Consider the following 20,007-nt stretch of genomic DNA (forward strand, 5'->3'; position numbering starts at 1 on the left):
GAGTGCCTTCCAAGTTCCATAATGGAGAGAGGGGGGTTTGGCTTGGATTGAGCAGTTACTTATCAGAGTTTGTGCTACTGGTCTCCAGGCAGTGTATAAATTACTGCTGGCTTACGTGTGGTAGAGAATGAAGACAAATTCCTTCTTAAAAGAGGCACACAGTGCTACTTGATTTATCACATGTAGTAGCATTTGACTGACTGATGAGAGGGACCAAGCTGTACTGTGACATGATGTTGGATTTGCACTAACTTAGAAAGACTGGGATTCTGCATGTATACTGGGGCTTATTTCTCAGCTGTAAGGAAGGATACATGGTGGTTAGAGGGAAAAGGTAAGGCACTCCTCTCTGTAGTGACTTTGAAGTGGTTTGTCAAGTGATATTTCAGGCTCCACAGCCTTATACCCAGTGTTAACCCAGAGGTAACAGCTTTGTTATATTTTTCTCAAAGCTGGCATAAGGACTTTGAAGAAGTACAAAGTGTATGATATTTGGGGATTGCCTGCGTCTTTATGATATGAAATGATTATCCTCCCCCCCAAGAAACAGCTACTTCTGGCCAGAAAGAGGTAAAATGGGTCACTGTGTCAAAAAGAGCCTAGGAATTGAGAGGAAACTCCAGTGAGACCTATCCAGATGCAGGCAGCTAGAACACCATCATACTCAGAAGGTGTTGCCTGAGCTGGGCTTGACAGGTGTTTGGTCTGCCCTCTAGGGAGTGGGCAGTGTCTTGGGCACTTGGGACACAGTGGTTCTTTCTTCCTACTCCTTAAAGGGGTGTGTGAGCCTTTGCATGGAAGACTGGCTGCTTGTCCAGTAGAGAAAAGCAATGGCACCATTGTGTAGCGTGAAGTGGAACTGAGAGAAGTGACTCTTGCAGAAACCGTTCAGTGAGGCATTTGATTAAGATTACAATGATGACATTTTAAAATCACATTGCCTTCCCACTTATCAATCTGAATTTTTTCTACTGAAACTGTGTGATCTAAGCAGACATGCTGCTAGACCAGCATTTCAAGAGACCAGAGGTGAGGGACAGGAGAGCTGTTAAGGGCTGGATCCCCCACCACTGCCTCATTCCCTGAACACAGTTTACAATACAGATAAGCCTCACAGGAGAGTCAAGTCCTGTGATCCACCAGTGACTTTCTGAATTTGTTAATTTGGATCCTAGATCAGATCCTCGGATCCTAGAGCAGAGTGCGCATTCAGCATTGCGATGGAGAAAACAAAGTGGAGTCTTACTCTAGGGCAGCCATTAAGTTTTGTGATGCCTAATCCCAAGACGAATACTGCATCCATCCTGTGCCCAAGGAATTGGTCCCCAGGCACCATCCTTGTCCTCCTGACCTGTACAAGTCTGGGCTTCCAACCTTGCTTCATTCCTCTCTCCAGATGAAGGAAAAGGAGACGGGAAGTAGAGAAAAAGAAGAAATAGAATTTCTACTCACTCAAGTGGGTGAGGTAACTCATTCCATGAAGAAGAATAGGGTAGGACCAACACTGGGAGGGACTTCACCCTGCCCAGCCACCACACTCTAACTGTTCTTGCTCAATGCACTCCTGTCCTTTGTTCTTCCTCTCCACTCCCCCACCACTATGGTCTGTAGCAAAATTAGTGGTATTCAGTGTACTCACAACTGAAGGACCGTCACAGTTCTGCCTGGCAGGGAATGGCTGACTCCCATCCTTCTCTAGGACAGTTGGAGGTTCTGGGCAGCAAACAAAGACCTCTCCAGTCAAGGTGGAAATAAAGACAGCTATTTTATTATTCAGCACATGCACGTAGTGAACCACAGACTGCAAAGGCAGGCTGAAATCCCACATGTTTTATAGATCGGCATGCTGGAAATAACAAGCAAACATCTCCAGTCTCCTCAGGAGATGAATGGTTCTAGCTCAAGATAGGGTCCCAGGTTCCTTTTAGGGAGGCAGGGTAGCATTTGAAAGGGTTATGATGTCATGACCTTAGAGATTTCTGTGTTGTAAAACCAGAGGTTGGGCTTATCTACTCAGCCCAGCAGATAGCACTTAAATTCCTAAAGATTGGAACAAGGATTCTGGTGCCTTATGCTCCCATGGAGACTGTACCAAGAGCAGAAATACCCTGAGCCTCTTATGCAAACATCAGTCTCCATGATGCCTTTCTCACAGTAAAAGAGTAGCAGGATCCTCTTCTGACCTCCACTCCTGGGGGACCTGCTACCTCATGGGGCTTTTTTCCTTCAGTGCCACCACACACTGAGTATTTTTATGCAGACATGGCAGTGGGTTGGAAGTGTGGCTTCTTTTAGCGGCATCTGCAATAGTGCAGACAGTCAATTCTGGGAAGGCCAAAGACTCAGCAAGCCAGTCAAAGGAAAGCAGTCTGTTCATTAAGGGAATTCATACAAATGACAACCACTAGAACTACCTAGGCAGAAAGGTAGGAAAGATTCCCTTCTGGTTCTGCAGTTTCTGGTTCAAGACCTAAATCAGCTCCTGGGGCTGCATGAGGGAGGGAGATGGGGAGAGGCCTGCCCTCTACCCACACTTGACTTTAACCCCCTCCACCTAGCCAGGGCACCCCAAACTTTAGTTTGATGCTTGTGATGCCCGTTGAAAGTTCACAGTTCTGATTCTCTTCTCTTGTTCACTAATTTGGAGTGCAGCTAAGGGATATTAATTTTTACAATGTACCCCATGTGATTCTGAACTGAGTGTCACTTAGAGTGACTGGCCTACCCCAGCAACTACACATGAGCCTGTGTGTCTAGCCAGGGGCTCCTGGAAGACCGAGTTTCCTATGCCCACAGTGACTTAGGCCCCTTTAAGTTGTGCACCTTAGAAATGTTTCCAGGAGGGTATTTTGGGCTCTACAAATATGGTCCTAGGAATATTTGTTAGTTCTAACATGTATATTAGGAGATGCAATGTATCAGAAAAGTGAGTTAAACCTGCCCAGCAAGTGTTTTACTATGAAGCCTCTCAGGCTCTTTTGTTAGCTCACAGATCCTCCAAGCTGTCACTTTGTCTGTCTACCAAAGATCAGGCTATGCCCCCTGTCTCTGAAGACCTCTGGCTAGAGTGGCTAAGCAAGCCTGCTTGTAGCCTTTCAGTCTCCCTCCCCTTTGCAGTGGTAAGCCCAGATACCCTGACACCTAAGCCCATGACAACCATGAATTATAACCTTACTTTTATCCAGTTATTTTTGTTTTGTTTTGTGACTTGGCATGGAGGCTAGATTCTGTGATGTGGACACCCTCCCAAAACCTATAACAGCAAGACTCCCTTTGTCCTTCAGAATTGAGCAGTCTGTCTCTTTCTAGAGGGCCCCTGTCATGTTATCCATGACAGCTGTCTCTCCTAATGAAGCTCTTCTTCTGACATGAAGGTCTACTCCCTTCCTTCAGGGTCCCACCATGACTGCCAAGGCAATGATGGTGTGACTCCTAATAAGGCTCTTTAGAAGGGAAATTCTTCTCAGCTTCCTATGATCCACTTATGACATTTTGTATTTTAACAGTTAATATGACACTTGAGGGAAAGTATAGGATGCGAGTTTACATGGCCACATTCCTCTGCTGAATTTGTAGCCTGCCTTAGGTAAGTCTGATCTGTGGATCTTAGATAATTTCTCTGCTGTATGTTAGTGGCAGCTGAAATACTTGATTTGACTATATAAAATAACATCAGATAGGTGTCTATGGGCTGCCGCATATACATGCCAAACGAAACATATTGTACTCCAAGAGATGTACTGTCCCAGGTACACTAGTAAGTATCACATGTAGTATTTAACTGAGTCTTTTTGCTTGTTTGTTTTTCGTTTTTACATCTCAATCAAAGGTTCCCCTCACTCCCCTCTTGCCAGTTTCTCCCTTCCCCCACCCCATTCACTCCTCCACTGTTTCTCTTCAGATATAGGTGGACATCCCATGGGTATCAGCCAGCCATGGAACATCAAGTTGTAGTGGGACTAGGCTGTATAAGGCAATCTGGCAGGAAGAAAGGGTCCCAAAAGCAGGCAACAGATTCAGAGACAGCCCCTGTTCCCACTGTTAGGAGTCTCACACAAAGACCAAGTTACACAACTAAACATATATACGGAGGGCCTACCTAGGCCAGTCCCATGCAGGCTCCCTGGTTATCTATTCAGTCTCTGTGAGCCCCTATGAGACCAGGTTAGTTGGTTATATGGGTTTTCCTGTGGTGTCCTTAACATCACTGTGTCCTACAATCCTTCCTCCCCCTCTTCCACAAGATTTCCTGAGATCTACCTAATGTTTGGCTGTGGGTCTCTGCACCTTTAACCTAGTCATCTTAAAGTGGGCATTAGTCTTCCTTCCTATCCACTGATAAAGAAGCTAGACAAACTTAAATACCTTGTCTAAGATCACACAATTAATGCATGACCAACCTAAGATTTCCACTGCAGCATTCAAACCCAGGTCAGTCTTTCTGAGAGCCACATGCTTTTCTCTATAGTCCATCATCTCCTGGGCAACACACAATACATTACAGGAGCATCCCACCTTTTGTGAGTTTAGGTCTACTGTTGGCTGTGATAAAGATAAGCTAGGAAACCTTTAAATCACCCATACATTAGGTATGTAAGGTTTGGTACCATAATTGTATGGATATGCAATGTATGTATACATGTAAAATGTAACTTTCTGCTATTTTTAACTAAATAAAAGAAACAACTTGTAAAGTCAAACTCATGTAAGTTAGATGACTATATGATAATTCCTTACATCTACATACATTTAAATGTAGGCCAGATTATACAGTAATGACATGATAGGACTGTACAACTTAAGAGCCAGATGGGAACTTCTGTCATCTGATGCTTTGTTCTACATTTGAGTGAATTGAGGCCCAAAGAGGTTGCCCAGTTTCAGTCTCTACTTTTGTTTCTAATGTCTTCTGTGATGTTGTAGCAAGGAGAAAGTAGAAAGAACCTAATTACACTTACTTCTGCCCATTGTGACCAAACAAATCCCATCTATGAAATGCAGTGAATTGCAAGATAGTCAAGGTCTGGGCTGCTTGTTTTGCCAGAAGAGATCTGTCGACAGTGGCTTCAGTCCAACCTCAAAGCAACTTCTTGAGAGGAGTGAATCCCAGCCCATTGTAGCTCTTCTCTGTGCAGTTCTGGGAATTGTTCAAAGTGGTAGATTTTTAAAAGGACCCAAGGATGTTGATAGAGGAATAGAAACCTGTAGGCATAGAACACATTGTGCATCTTGGATATATAGACCTCCATCCCTTTGAGATGTGGTGTTCAGCTGTTGACTTGTAATAAGAAAGTACTAACTCTAAGTAAATGAGGCAAAACTGGGGAGTGCCTATGACTTTGGTGGGCTACACAGTGACAGTGGGATCCATTTGTAAAGATGAAGGGATACCGATGCTACTTTTCTCATTGTGTGACAAAATACCAAACAAAGGAAACTTAAGAAAAGGAGAGTTACTTTGGGATCACAGTTTGAGGGAACATTGTCTGTGTGTAAGGGCAAGGCACAGAGCAGGCAACTCCATGGTGACAGGGGTGTGTGGCTGGGGCTCCTCACCTCCTCACAGCTTGGTGGAACAGAATGTAGAGAGGGCACAGGAAATGGGGCCAGGACGTAAAACCTCAAGATCCCACCCATCCACCCAGTGACACACTTCCTCCAGTCAAGGTTCACCTAAAGGTTCCACAACCTTCCAAAACAGAACAAACACTGGGGACTAAGTGTTCAAACATATTGGCTTACATTAAACCACAGCAAGAGTAAACAAAACTGACCTTCAGTCTGTGAACCTACACCCATACCTCCTTGGGTGCCTCTTCAGAGCTCACATCCCTCTGACCTGTCTTCACTTCCATAGCTGCATGCCAGGATTGTGGGCAGCCCTGCCCAAGATGGCAGATGACAATGAGACTGAGGTACTTCCAAAGGAAGCTATTGAAGGAAGTTTCTGCCAGATCGAAAAGACATTTCTAGGCCACACACATGCTTTTGTGATGTGTTTCAAATAACCACCCAGCTCCTGCTGCCTACTTTTGTGTGATGGAGGGGGACTAAGAGGGGAATTTGGGGAAGTACTTCACAGTCTGGCCTGAATAATCTTTCTTGCCTAAATTTAAAGATGTAAGCTGTCCATGTGAAATACAAATCCCTATTCACTCTCATTTCTCAAATCTTTGTCTTTATATACATAAAACATCTCATTCTATGCAAATTTTGAATCCCCAAATCTGGGTCAGGTCACTTGAAGTTTTATAGTCCCTCTTTATGTTTTTCTTCCAGGCAATTCTTGTGATCCCAGGTACTCCCTCCTCTGTCAGAGTCCCTAACTGGGGCTACTGCAAGGAAGTTTCCAGGTCCTTTTGAGAGGCAAAGCTATTTTGAAACTATGTGGATGTCAGTCAAGACACCAGGACACCAAGATACCTATTCAAAAAGGGGATTTTTCAGGTCAGTCTTGCTCAATTTATACAGCTGGGATGATGGCTTACATCTCTTGGCATGAAAGGCCCATGGTGGTATTGCAGGAAGAATGGTTCTTGGAACTCCTGCTTCTGGAATTATCTGGGGAACCTGTTAGCATGCCAGCCCCAGGTTTAGGTGCTGAAGAGTTTCTGGGCTGAAGTTTACAGCCCCTCTGTGAACTAGGGCCCATTTGAATGGCAGATAATCTACAGCCTAGTGCCTGAAGATTCCTATATAATCCTCAGTATGCAGAATAACCCACCCTAGGGGCACTGAAGGATTGGGAGAGGTGGCCAGTTGGGGTCATCAATAGAGATGCTTTTGTCTTCTCTTGCAATGTCTGGGAAACATCTGTGCAGACCTTCTTCTCAGCCAAGGAACACTTAGATTTTATCTTGACTGGAAGTAAGTCCTGGGGCAGTTTGGCCATGAGGGTTGGTACAACTTCTGAAGAATTCCCCAACAAATTGCCATTCCTTGTCCACCAATAAGCCTCCTCTGAGAACACAGGGCATTCTCAGCTACCCAAGATTTAAATAATCAACATCAACTATGCCTATAGGAAGATTGTGCTGTGCTGGGAGGCAGCATGGTCTAGGTACAAATTTCACATCTGATGCACACAGCAGTAGTATCAAGTAGCCCTGTGTGCTTCCACTGTCTTCTTTAGACAAATCAACCTTTCTCCTGGGTTTATTATAGTAATTGGTAGAAACACTGCCCACAAAATTCTTAAGTCTGGAATGTCAGAAAGCAGAAGGCAGAACTGTGGCTGGCATGCTATTAGGAAGAGCCATCCACCTGGGAGTGGACTTTAGAGTAGGCCTCTTGGTCTGGCATAGGTCACATTGGTTCCTAGGCTGATGTCTTTTGGAAGCACAGTGCCCTGCTCAGCTAGTACCCTTTTGCCTAGGTACTATCTACAAAACTGAGGCCGAGGGTTCAGTCAATACATGTCAGCTACAGCAATGGGCCTGGGAAAGAGACTACTGATGAGACCCCCCCCCATCCCAAATCCTACACCTCTTCCACACTCACTAGGATTCTACCCATCTACAGGCTCAGACAGAATGTACCACTCTCCAACCAGGGGGTGGGGGTGACTCAGTGCTGCTGTGGTATGCTCAGCAGATGCTCCTCTGGATAAACAGTGAGAACAGAGAACAAAAGCACAAAGTCAACTGGCCTTTTCTTTTCTGAGCTTTCTACCAGCTGATCCCACTTCCTGTTTCTCTAAGGGCTTCCCTGACAGGCAACTTATTTCATATTTGGTCACTGCCCGCTTGCCTTCCTGGGTGAGTCAGTGCTGCTGACCTTGTACCCTTCAAGCTCCAAGGCTCCAGTGTGCACTCTGCCCATTTCCTGATCTTCCCAGGTGACACTCCCCTCCCCCGACACTGAACAGAGAAAGCGTCCCGCCCACAGCCCACAGCCCACAGTCCTCTGCCTCTGAGACAGACATGCATGCACTGGGGACGTGAGTCACGGCATTCACCCATCTGAAGCTATTATTGGAATGGCTGTGCACGCCGTGCACGCCTGCTTCCCGTATTCTACAGGCCAGGGCTCCAGGAGCTGCTAACCACACACTGCTCTGCCCGAGATGCCACTTGGATGATCACGAGGTGGTTGCTTGGAAAGGGTGAATGCTTCCAAGAAAGCAGGTTGGTCTAGTCCAGATATCTCCGCCTCCTTCAGCTAGCATCAACCATGTGTCTGGGACATGTGCCTAGCAGTGTGCCTGCCTTTGTGGGTGGTACAAAAGAAATTGTTCTGGATCGAGTTTAGAGGAGGAGGAGGCAGAAACATGAAAAGCAAGAAAGGGCATTGCAAACACTTGTGCTAAGTGATCTTCAGGCAGAGGGAGCTGGGAAGGTCCATGTAGGAGGAGAAAAGGGAGAGCGAGCCAGAAGACAGGTAGCCCTGGGGGAGATGATGGACCAGAGGCCATCAGCTCAGTGACGATGCATAGGAGGTATGAGTTGGACTTGTTCCCATAACCCTAAGCATTGGGCTAAGTCTTTTGAAGTTGCCTTCTCTCTATGTTAGGTGATTAGCAGTTTAGAAGGGTTTTATTTGCTTGTTTAGGAATGTTTCATTGCCAGCCAAGGTTATTTGCTCCTTCCCCCCTTAGTAGAGAAAGAAACTGAGGCCAGAAGCAAGGGCCTGAGCTTTTAGTCCTTCCACCAGAGCTGAGTGTTACATAACATCCAAGAGGTCTGCTTTCTTCCAAGATTTGATTTTGTTTTTCTGTAGGTGGAAATGTGAAGGGGTGGGGCTAGCCTGGCTTCTTCATTCCTTTTCTGTGAAAACCTAGTATTGATCTCACGTTGGTTTATGTCCAGCTAACTGGGCTCTCAGTAAAGTTCTGGTACCCACTGTAGATTGTATAATGCCGTGGGCTTCCTAAGTTCAGGAAGCACACTTCCAGGCTAATCTGGCACAGGCTGAGTTCCCAACAGAGGCAGCAATTAATGTCCACATTTTCCCTCTTGGACATGAACATGCAAGCATGAGCGTAAATATGTATCCAGAAACCTTTGCCGAGAGCATCTTCAGATCCTAGGAAAGAAGACTGGTATTGGAACAGCAGTTCCAAGGCTTCTGTAGAGATGAGTCCCAGAGGCCCAGAGTTCTTGGAAGCCCAACATCAGAACCTGAGCACAATCTATGGAAAGAATAGGGCGGGGGCAGGGGGTGGGGCAAGACAGATGTGTGCTTGAGATGTCTCCTGAAGTCTCAAGCACACAGGACATCTCAGAACACCTGGGAGCCACTTTGTCCCTTCCTTCCCCCTGACAATGGAAGGAAGTGACAAGACCTCATTAGTCCACTGTGATGAGTCACAAAAGCTCTTGAGGATGAATCCAGTCTCCTTCAGTTTGTTACAACTGACTGAACTTCTGACTTCCATCACCTGGAAAAGGGGGGTGGGTGTAGGACACTTCTATGAATTAAGGCTAGCTGACTTTGCTCTGTTCCTAGATGCAAATCTTAGAGTGGCCGCCTCACAGCAGTTGAGCAGAGGGCTGTTGGGAAACAGTAGTATGCGAATCCCTTCAGCATGACCTCGGACAATTACCATGTGACACTCTTCCACTTCAGGCTGTGTATCTCAAAGAACCCAAAACAGGGAATTTCACACATATTTGTACCCATGCAAACAGCAGTAATATTTACAGGAGCCCCCCCCAGTGTCTGTGGGCATGGATGTGAAGTTTTAAATGTGCCACATACATCCAGTGGGATGTTATTGAGTCTGTAAAAGGTAGAGAGCCTGAGAGGTGACACAACATGGGTGACCTTTAAAGATGCCGTTCTCTTCTACTTCTACAACAAGTCACAAATAGACAATTTAGAGACAGAATGTTGGAATAGACACTGTGGGGAGGAAGACTAGGCAGTTGTTTCATGGGTGCAGAATTTCAGTTTTGCGAGATGAAAAAGTTTGTGTCATATTTATGTCATCACATTTTTTTTTATTTGAAAAAATGAAAAGAAAAGCCTGCACGTTGTCTGATACATGACTACAATTATGTGAAATTGGTGCAAGAATCTTAAGTTCTCCATTCAAATGATAGATGAGTGTGAAGCCCGGGAGATTGGCAGTGGAGTAGAGATTGGAAGCACCACTTTGTCCTTGCTTGCACAGTTGTGACAAACCAAGGGAGACTGGAAGACTCCCTAAGTGCTTCTGTGACAGTGGGCTACCAAGTTGCCACCACCTCCTCCCTAGCTGTCCAGGAACACACACAGTTCAGTGTCTCTTCTGGTTTCTACCAGCCAGTGACCCTGTCCCATAGAAGGAAAGATGTCGCTTTAAGATCATCATGTGGTATGTATTGGAGACTTGCTGAGAGTTGCACTCGAATCTCTGAGTTTTGATTCCCCAGATCCAGAGACGGTCTTTCCTAGATGAAACTGAAGCGTAGATAGAAATTCTTCTGAAATCAAATTTAAGGCCTACTGCTTTCACAGGCCCCTGAGAAGCCACCCCAGTCAGTCATTCCACTGATCATTTGTAAACAAAATGAAGTGATCGTTATGATATCCAGAGGAAGAGATTTACTGGGGTGGACACCAAAAAGAATGGGAACATCCCAGAAAGAGACAAAGAGAGAAGAGAAGTGAATGCCAGTGTTTGTTTTTTAAGGTGTCTGTTTAGCATTTTGTGGTTGGAAACACTGAACCAGAGCTGTATATTTGAGCAGGGAAAGGATACTTCAACCCACCAGGAACAAAACTCAAAAACTACCATGCAGCTTTCGACAAATATACACAACTGGTGAGTATGCTGTGGTGGCCACTGCATGAAGGGTGGCCCACCATGGAACAGAGCCTCACTTTGTATGCCTGCCTCGTGTTCTCTTTTGCATCTCCAAGCATAGGCCCAGCTTTGCTCACACACACTTGCCCCCGCTTTAGACTTTTCTCAGTGACGTTTTCTGAAGATGTCTCCCATAAATCCATCCATAACTCAGAAGTGTAGAATACTGCTGCCATGTTAGTTCAAAGTTCATATTAGGTCAGAAGTTTTTGACCTAATGTATCGAGTGTAAAACAGTTGTGAAGGACATGATTCAGAATACGGAAATAAAGAAGGATCTGTAATGTTTCAATGAAATGTGACATGACAAAACTTTCGGTTCATCTTGTTTAAAAAATGACCATCAGTGGCCTATTGCTTAATTTTTTTCCAGGAATTGTGGCATTCCTAAGGCTCATCTTTGGGAAACCAAAACCAAAACCAAAACCAAAACCAAAACCAAAAGAGATCTACTCTATTTCATACGCTGAATATTAATGGGTTCCCCTAGGCCCTCAACAAGTGTGAAGAAAGCTGGTTACAGAATTCCAAATAAGTTGGATCAGCAATACTGTAACTGAATTTCAGAATAAATCAAGATGGGCATCTCACTATAAAAATCACCAGTAAATTGTGCTGTGTCAGAGCAAAACCTGTATCTATGCTTGCAGAATGGAACCTTAAGTGACGCTATCTCAGTAGTTTCTGAATTCATGTTCCAGTTAGTTCAAGCTTCTTACTTTTTCTCTGATTTACATCCAACATGAAACAGGCCTATTAGTCAACAGCAAGAGCTTTAATATGTCTGAATCTTCCAAAGGCCAGGGGCAGTGGCCAGACAGATGCTTAAGAGGTATACCACCCTGTAGAATGACCACTGATGCTGTGGCTTTATTGCTGACAATAGGCAGCTGACTGTGAAGATGGATAGCCACTTCTGTTCACTTATTATTGAACAGTTACACATACTACTAGTTTTACACTTTCAAGCTTCTGGGAAAACCCTGGAATTTGGAGAGGTTTTTGATCATAACAAAGCATTAGTCAAATTGTTTTGAAAGTCATTTTAATTCTGAGGTGAGTCTCTCAATATATGCACTCTTCTGCTCTCTCTCTCCATCTTGGAATGAGTGGGGGAAACAGATGAAGTCATTTTCTCCAAATTTTTATCATTGCTTGCAACAGGACCCTAGGAAACAGGAGAGATGGTTTCCAGCCCATTCTGTCTCTAAATAGCCTGGAGAGTGTGTGGACACTTAGACAATCATGTTTAGCTTACTTGCCCCAAGTAGATATGGCACAAAGAATGATGGCATGGGGTCCTTTTATTTATTTCCTTGGTTCCTGTAAAGCCTGGTAAATTCTCCATGTTTTTATTCTTGACCCTTCCAGCTAAGTGGATCTGCAGAGCATCATCACTACATGAAGGTCACCAAGCCTCACTCCTCCAGCTGGCCAAAATACTAGCTAGTAGCTGTAAAGGAAGAGGTCCAGTGGGATGGGGTTGGGGGAGGGTGAGAGGGGGTGGAGTATAGGATAGTAGGAAGCAAGTTAGAGAGCAAGTTAGGAAGTTGGGCGTGCCTTTAGAATGGTGGACAGAGATACTTTCTGGATGCCAAGAGGCAGGAGAGAGTTGTGGATCCCTTGGGTAAGTTCTTGTTTAGCATATATGCATCCCAGTGCTGGGAAAGATCTTTCAAGGTAGAAAACAGATCTGGGACTTCTCCCTTCTGCTGATTTTCCTGGCCTCAGTTGGCCTCAACCCTGTCCATTAGGAGACCACATGATCACAGAAGACAGGGCTGAAAGCATGAAAGATACTATAGCCTGCCCTTTGTGCTTCCACAGGAGGAACTGGGGTTCTGTTTAGAAGATGACCGTGGCTTAGTGAACTTTAGAAAAATCTGCAGTTCTTTCTGGAAAGAACTGATAGATGGGTTTGGCTATGTTTAATGGAGCTTCAAACGTCCCAGGACAGGCCGCTATCTAGCGTGCATGGTAGAAGCCTTCAAGCTGCTGCCCTAGAACAAGCCTTGTGGGGTTGCTTCCAGGATGAGTGCCCCACCAGCAGGGAGCCCAGGGTGTGTGAGTGAACAGAAATGAGTGGCTATACAGTTCTAGCTTGTACCTTTTGGGGAGAAAGTGTCTTGGTCAAAACAATATGAGCAGTAAGCAGCCTGAAATGAAAAGGAACAAATAGATCCAGTTGGATCCCAGGCTCCTTCCAGGTCTCTACCTACACAGCAAGATTCCCTGTTTCTACTTCTTCTCGGTATTGTGCATACTGCCTCTGGTGCTTATTTCAAAACCCTAGCTAGAAAGTTGTGTAGGACTCTTGTCCTGTAAGCAGACAGCTTAGTCTCCCCTTTTGAAATGGAGGGAAGCTAGACAGATATGGTGTCAAATCTGACAAGCTGGAGAAAGGGTGAGGCTGGCCTTAGCTATTGCTCAGGCCCCTGAGGGACATTTTCACATCTGGCACAAGACTTGCCCAGAAGGGAGGCTCTGGGCAACCCTCAGGCTTCCCAGGGCTACTTCATTATCAGTTTCTTCCTTGCTTCTGCCTAAGCTATCAGAGTCTGCAGGCAGCCCAGGTGGCTGGGCTGTGCTCACAGCAGCTACGCTGTGATTAAAAGGACAGCTGGGCTCCTCCACCTTTTCTTCTGGTGCCAGTATAAGCATCATCCCGAGCAGGAGCTGCCTGGCAGGTGACCACAGATCCTGCATCTGCCTTCTGCCCTACCCTACTTTCCCAAGTGCCCCTTCCACTTTTCACTCTCACATTGGCTTTCTAACAACTAGAAGGAAATTAATGTGTGCTAAATGAACAGGCTAGATGACTTCTAAGTCCAATGTCAAATCTGTTTTCTTTTTGCTTTACTTTCTACTATTATCTGTGATGGTTGGAGTTTGACTTTCGAGTCATAAAAAATACCGAAGGTGTGCCCCCAGAATTTCTTAAGAAGTACTTGCAAAGCAAGTTGTAGATTTCAGCTTCTTGGGCAGGTAGAATGTGAAGAAACAGCCTTTAGAACAGCGAATATTTATGCAACTGCCTGCTGTTCTCCAACCCCTGTGGTAGAACCCTGGCAATACAAAGATGACAAGGCACACCCCTGCCACCTCTAAGTTTTAATTTCTCTCAAACTTTTACTTCATGGTGTAACACAGGACTATTAGCATTTTGCTCCCTAACAATGTTTTTAGAAGGGTGAGAGTGTCCAAGTAGCTGTGTACATCTATACATGTAAACCTGTAGCTACCAACATGTTCAGAAGAGGAAACCTGCTTTATTTATCCGGTGATGAGTCCTGGGGTCTCCCAATGCTTAGTTTTAAGTTTGTTTACTATAAATCTCACTCAGAACCCTACTGATGTGTGGAACAAAACTAAGCACTGTTGAGTGTTTGATATAGGAAGTCAATGGGAAGAGGACACAAAGGGGAACAAGCTCTTGGCATCAGTGTTATGGAAAGCTGGAAAAGATTTGGTTATGGAGTTAGTGGGAGAACTCCAGAAGCAACAATGAGATAGATATGAAAAGGTACATGAATGACTGGCTATATAATGTGTAAAAGCAGTAGGTCTGTTTTTATGTATATGAAGACATTTAAAAATACTAAATTTTAATGATATTTGATTGACATTGGCAGTGACACATGGACATGGTTAGGCACAAATCTAAAACGCAGTGCAAGGAGCCCCATTACCTGAGATTGTGATGTTTGGAAGACTCATTTAGCCACGTTGATGGAGACAAGCTATGTACTATGGCATGAAGGGCAGACACTTGTGGGTCTTCTTGTTCAGCCACTGACTGATGAAACTGAATGAGAGACCCATATAACACCTGGGATGTAGAAGAGCCAAGCTGTGCCCTGCCTGGATGCATAAGTCAATATTTATGGTAACTAGGACTTGTTACTTTGAGACACTGAATTTTAGTGTATGTAGTTCATTTCACAGGAGTAGATAATAAGACAGTAATATCTTACAGTTCAGGAACTAGCCCTGGAAACAAATCACTTATCGAAATCTTTAGACCCACCACCACCTTACACAGGAAAACAAAATTCTGATGAACAAGAGTGCATAGTCAGAAAAACCCTAAGAACAGAGGATGCTGGGACAGCCAATTGCTAAAATGCTGTTGATGAGGACAGATCACTGATGCACCCTACACACTTAGGGATCTAGGAACCTTACAACAGCCAGGAAGCTAAGCAGTGTAGCTACTTCACTCCTTAGTAGCTTTTTTCCTTTAAGCCCTTGAAGTTGTTTCTTAATGTGTGCCAGCTTGTCTGGTGTGCTCACCACTCTTATCACTGGGGCTAGAAGCCTAGAAACTGCCTTCCCCAACATTCTCACCAGCAGAGGTCTTGCCAAAGGCTGACAACCAGATGTGCTTGCCTGTGAATTAGGGGGCTCCAGAGCAAGAGAAGCTGGAGCACTGCTCATCTGCTGAAGCGGGCAGAAGTGTGGGTTTCGGCAGTTATCAGATTTTGACTCCCAGACATCTCTCTGTGAATCATCCACACCAGGTCAAGAAGCAGATGTGATCATTAACAGCAGCTTCCTGGAGTCTCTGCATCTTCATGTATCTGAGAGCAAACAGCAACCAGGCTTCCCTTCACCTTCCTTCCCTGACTTCCCCTGGCTCTTCTACAAGTTTTAAATGCATCTAGTTCTTTGTATTATTCTTTTCTAAATGAATCACAAAGCGGGGCTTCTGGGTGTCTCTCCTAATACCCATGAAGTCTGAATGAAATGGTGACAAATAATGAAGTAGCATTTTGTTGCATATATGCAGGAGTATCATTCATTTTACAAAGAACTATAAGTCTCCTCAAAATTTGCAACAAAAATACATGTAATACAGCATAGCAGATAGTGAATGGTGGAGTCATGGAGGGGAAAGAAGCAATAAAAAAGAAAGTAAAAAGTCAAGTAAAATTGAAATCCTTTGGTACTAACCAAAGAAAAATGTTATAGGTAGGCTCACTAGACTCAGGAAACAAACAAGGGGTGCCTAGTTTAATGTGAACTGTAGATAAATAAGATTGTAAGCAGAGGAATATCCCAAATAGATGGTCATGTCCTTATGCCTGAAGCCTGCAAATAAATATGCTATCTTGCTTGGCAAATGGAACTCTTAATGATTATAGGCCTGGATCTTGAGATAGGGAGAGTATTCTGGAGTATACCTGGTGCCTGTGTTGTCCCCTGGGTCCTTAAGAGTAGAGAAAGTTTACCAACTTCAGTCAGAAGAGGCAATAGCTGAAGAAGAGATATGTGGCTGGCTTTGAGGATGGAGGGGGAGTCCATGAGGCAAGGATCTGGGTGGCCTCAGAAGCTGTCAAAGAAAAGAAAGTGAGCTATCCCCTACAGCTTCTAAAATGGACTGTTACCCCCCCCAGACACACCCCAACTTTGTGATCACAACCCACTGAGGTCTGCATCAGAATTCTAAGCAACAGACCTATAAGTTAACTTTGTTATAAGCCACTAAATATGTAATGACTTGTCTCAGGAACAATAGATAGCCAGTACAAATAGCTGATAATTTTAGTATAAATTTGGCCATATGATATTTGGAATATTATACTTAATGAGAATTGTTTTTATTTTGAAGTGGAAATTAACTAAGCTCTGCTTTTTGCCTTGCAACTTGTTTTATTGAAAAGTGGGATTCCAGAGTTGCCCTGCATTTCAGAATCCATCCTCATATCATTTGTGAGCACTTCCTATGGGACAGGCAGTGAAATCACCATAATGCATATTTAATTTCATCAACACCTCCCAAATCCTGTGTGTGGGTATTAACATGCCCATTGTATAAATGTGGTAGTTGAGTCTATGAAAAGTTAGACTGTTTGTTCAGTGTCTAACAGGCAGTGGAGCAACTGTGGAGGTGTGCTGGGTCTGTCTGGTTACAGAATCCACTTTGTTATTATCTTGATCTTGTTCCGTTTTCATTGCTAGAGCCCCCAAGGCCTTTGCTATTGCTTCCATGCCCACACACGCTATCTCTCAGACCAGTCATCTCATGTCTGTCCCTCTTCTGTCTGATGCCATCGGAACTGCTTTCTCAAAGGTCAGCTGGGGCCTCTGAGCTGTTGTCATTTCTTAGTCACCACTCTTGTTCCCTTCCCTTCAGCATGGGGAAACTTGGTTGTCTTTTTTTCTACTGCTACATATGGCGCTTTATGTTAGAATTCTAATTCTCCCTCTTCTGCCTCAATGGGTATTCTTGCTATCTCCTTATCTATTTACTCGTGTGTGTGTGTGTGTGTGTGTGTGTGTGTGTGTGTGTGTGTGTGTGTGTGTGTGTTTGTATTTGTACATGTGCATGTGTGTGTGTTGCTGAAGACTGAATCCATGGTCTTGTGCATACTAGGATTGCTCTACCACCAGGCTATATCCCTCACTCTTCTCACTCCTTATAGTTGTAGTGTGACTGAGTTCTGTTCTTCCTCAGTGCTATTTCTTCATTTCAGAGCTCCTTTCATAATCTCATTCATGGTGACAGCTTCGGCTTTGTCTCTGTTCAGGATCCTCAGATCATTTGTGAACATCAGCCTCCTCTGGTCTCATCAGTAGCCATCTTGGTGGCATGCCAGAAAATTGTCTCAGAGATTTGGGACCCACTGTAAAACAGGACCATTCATTCTGGGATGGTACCTAGGAGTGATAGTTATCTGTGGCTGCAATTATAAATTAGCATCAACTTGGTGGCCTGAAAAAAAATAAACATATTCTCCTTGTAGTTTGTAGGCCAGAATTATTTAATGGTGCTCATTGGGTTTACACTTAGATTCCACTCTTCCTGGTGGCCATAGTTGAGAATCCATCCATGCCTCTCCTTGTTTGGGAAGCTGCCCTGTTCCTTCTGATCCTTCCTGGCATGTCACATGACCTTTTGTCCTCATTCTCCTCTGGTCACACTGGCTTCCCTTTCTCCTATATACCTTCTTTCCCAATCCCTCTCTCTCTACTAAGGCACATTTTTTATTGCATGTGGGGCCTCCCTGGATAATTCAGAGAATTCTCTCCAACTCAAGATTCTAAAGAACATAGAAAAATCTCCTTTGTCATTAAGACTCTCACTGGTTCATGGGATTAGGCCTTGGGATTATGGCCACTATTAGCCTGGCCTGCCAAGTAACTCCACTCTGTAGGCAAGCTAGAGGAACTCACATAATGGAGTGAATTTTTTCAAGTCTCTTGAATCCAATCCACCTTGCTCAACATCTTTTTGTAATAAGCCATTTGTTGTAATGGGCTCTTGGTGAAATTCCATAAAAGTCCCCCTCTCTTTCCAGAACACATTACAACAAGCCTAGTGCACACAGATAGGAGGACTTCCTGGCCTATCAGTGGGGCCACCTGCTCTTCTGCACATCCGCTTTGTTTCTGGAATGGTGATTTTCTTAGAACATGCCTGGTCCTGTGATTGGCTTCTTTGCTCAGGGCTGTTTCCATCACATGTGAGGCTTCCTCACCCTGCTGTGCTTTCCCACCTCTTACTCTTGAGCGGGCTGCATTGTTTTCCCAGGCTGCAGTGTCCCAGGACCTCAGAGGGTGACTTTAACAGTAGAAATGGGATGACTCATAGCTCTGGAGGCTTGAAACCTGAAGTCAAGGTGTCAGCAAGATGGTTTCCTTTGAGGCCTATAAGGAAAGGGTGTGATTGTCCAAGGCCTTGCTCCTTGGCTTTTAGGTGGCTGTTTCCTACCATGGTTCTTCACGTCACATTTCTTCTGTGTGTATCTATCAATGAATTTTCCCTCTTTAAGGATGCAACTTAAGTTGGAGTCAGGGCAAACCCCAGTTGACTCATTTTAATTGGTCATCTCTAAAGAGATGGTATCTCTGTAGAACATTGAATTCTGAGATACTAAGGGTTAGGGATGCAATATGTGAAGTTGGAAGACACAGTTCAACCCATAAAACTAGCTAGTCATAGTTATACTTTGATTCTGAAGTGTCTAGGCCCTTCTGCACTGTAGGCTGAGGGCCCCTCCCTCTTCTGAACAATGCAAATATATTTATATGTTCATTTGAAAAAATGGCAAAATTAAGGGTGATGGCATCTCTTTGAACAATAATTCAGGTATGTCCACATAACCATGTGCCCTGCCCAAATAGAGCCTGAGCTTTGGAGATAGCCATGTAGCTTATTGATCTTATGACACTCATGCTGCTGAAGACATACATCTTCAGTAAATATTTCTTTATTTACTTTCAGAAAATTTGAGAGTTTAGTTTGGAGAGGTGAGCAGAGATTATGAAAATCATAGAAAATGATCTGCTATTGTATTGAATGAAAGATAACTGTTGCTACTTTGATTTGGGGAGGAGCCTGCCTTATGAGGTAGGTTTTCTCATGTAACTTAGACTGGCCTCAAACAATGATCCTTCTGTCTCAGCCTTCTGGGATTACAGCTGTACTTCTATGCCAGGTTTCTTCAATGCCTTTGTTGCAGAGAACCTAAGAGGATGTTTTCAAGTGGCAGTCATGAAATTCCATGAGCCAGCAAAAGAGAAGGAGGAGAGATGAAGAAGAAATGTAGGACCCTAGATATGCAAGCTACTTTATCTACAAATGGGGCAAGGCAAGACTAACAGCATTGCAACATCCCCACCTTTGTCACCTCTAGCCCAACATGTGAGTGATAGTGTGGTGCTGGAGAGGGCTTATCAAGCTGCTCCAGCTATCCTGAGTCAGAAACTGCCAGCATCTTTCTGGGTGGCCTTGCATCACCCTCTTCTTGTTTCCCATTAGTCTTCTGCTGCCAGGCTCAGATGCTCTGGTCACTTCCACATTGGCAGTGCATGGGTTAATGACTAAATAAAAAGGACCGTTTGTATGTTTAGGGAAGCATTGCCTTTGTAGCACTGGAGGAGCATCTCCACACCCATTAAAAGTTCTGGAACACCCGAGTATCGTCCCTCCAAAGAGAAATGCATCCAAGCCTTCCAGATAATAAAAGAGTTGAATAAGCTGCTGTTGATAAACTTCCTTCACACTGAAATAGTTCAAAAGTTTTTCAGCACCTAGACTCTGTCTACTTAATGTAGATCACTGCTTAGTCTCTACTGCATCCCAACCCATGTGTCGAACATGACCATTCGGCTTTACCACGTGTATTTGGCATTCCCAGCCTCCAGTTTGGGCTTCTTTTGTTTCAGCTTCATTTCTTATTATCATGCCTGGGTCGTATCAGCTGGCTCTTTCT

General features: G+C 44.4%; 1 long non-coding RNA gene across 6 annotated transcripts in view; it reads left to right on the forward strand.

The window, feature by feature from the left end:
* Positions 1-7,776: 7,776 nt before the first annotated feature.
* Positions 7,777-20,007, forward strand: part of LOC103163005 — a 166,898-nt gene continuing 154,667 nt past the window's right edge. For 4 of the 6 annotated variants that reach the window (XR_004768517.1, XR_004768518.1, XR_004768519.1 and 1 more), the window contains exons 1-2: positions 7,783-8,126; positions 10,616-10,747. This is a non-coding gene — a long non-coding RNA (uncharacterized LOC103163005). Of the gene's footprint in view, positions 8,127-10,615; positions 10,748-20,007 lie in introns of all 6 variants that reach the window. The other 2 variants (XR_003482520.2, XR_004768516.1) reach the window with 2 other exon arrangements.

This window comes from Cricetulus griseus, chromosome 2 (genome assembly GCF_003668045.3).
Source record: "Cricetulus griseus strain 17A/GY chromosome 2, alternate assembly CriGri-PICRH-1.0, whole genome shotgun sequence".
Lineage (NCBI taxonomy): Eukaryota > Metazoa > Chordata > Mammalia > Rodentia > Cricetidae > Cricetulus > Cricetulus griseus.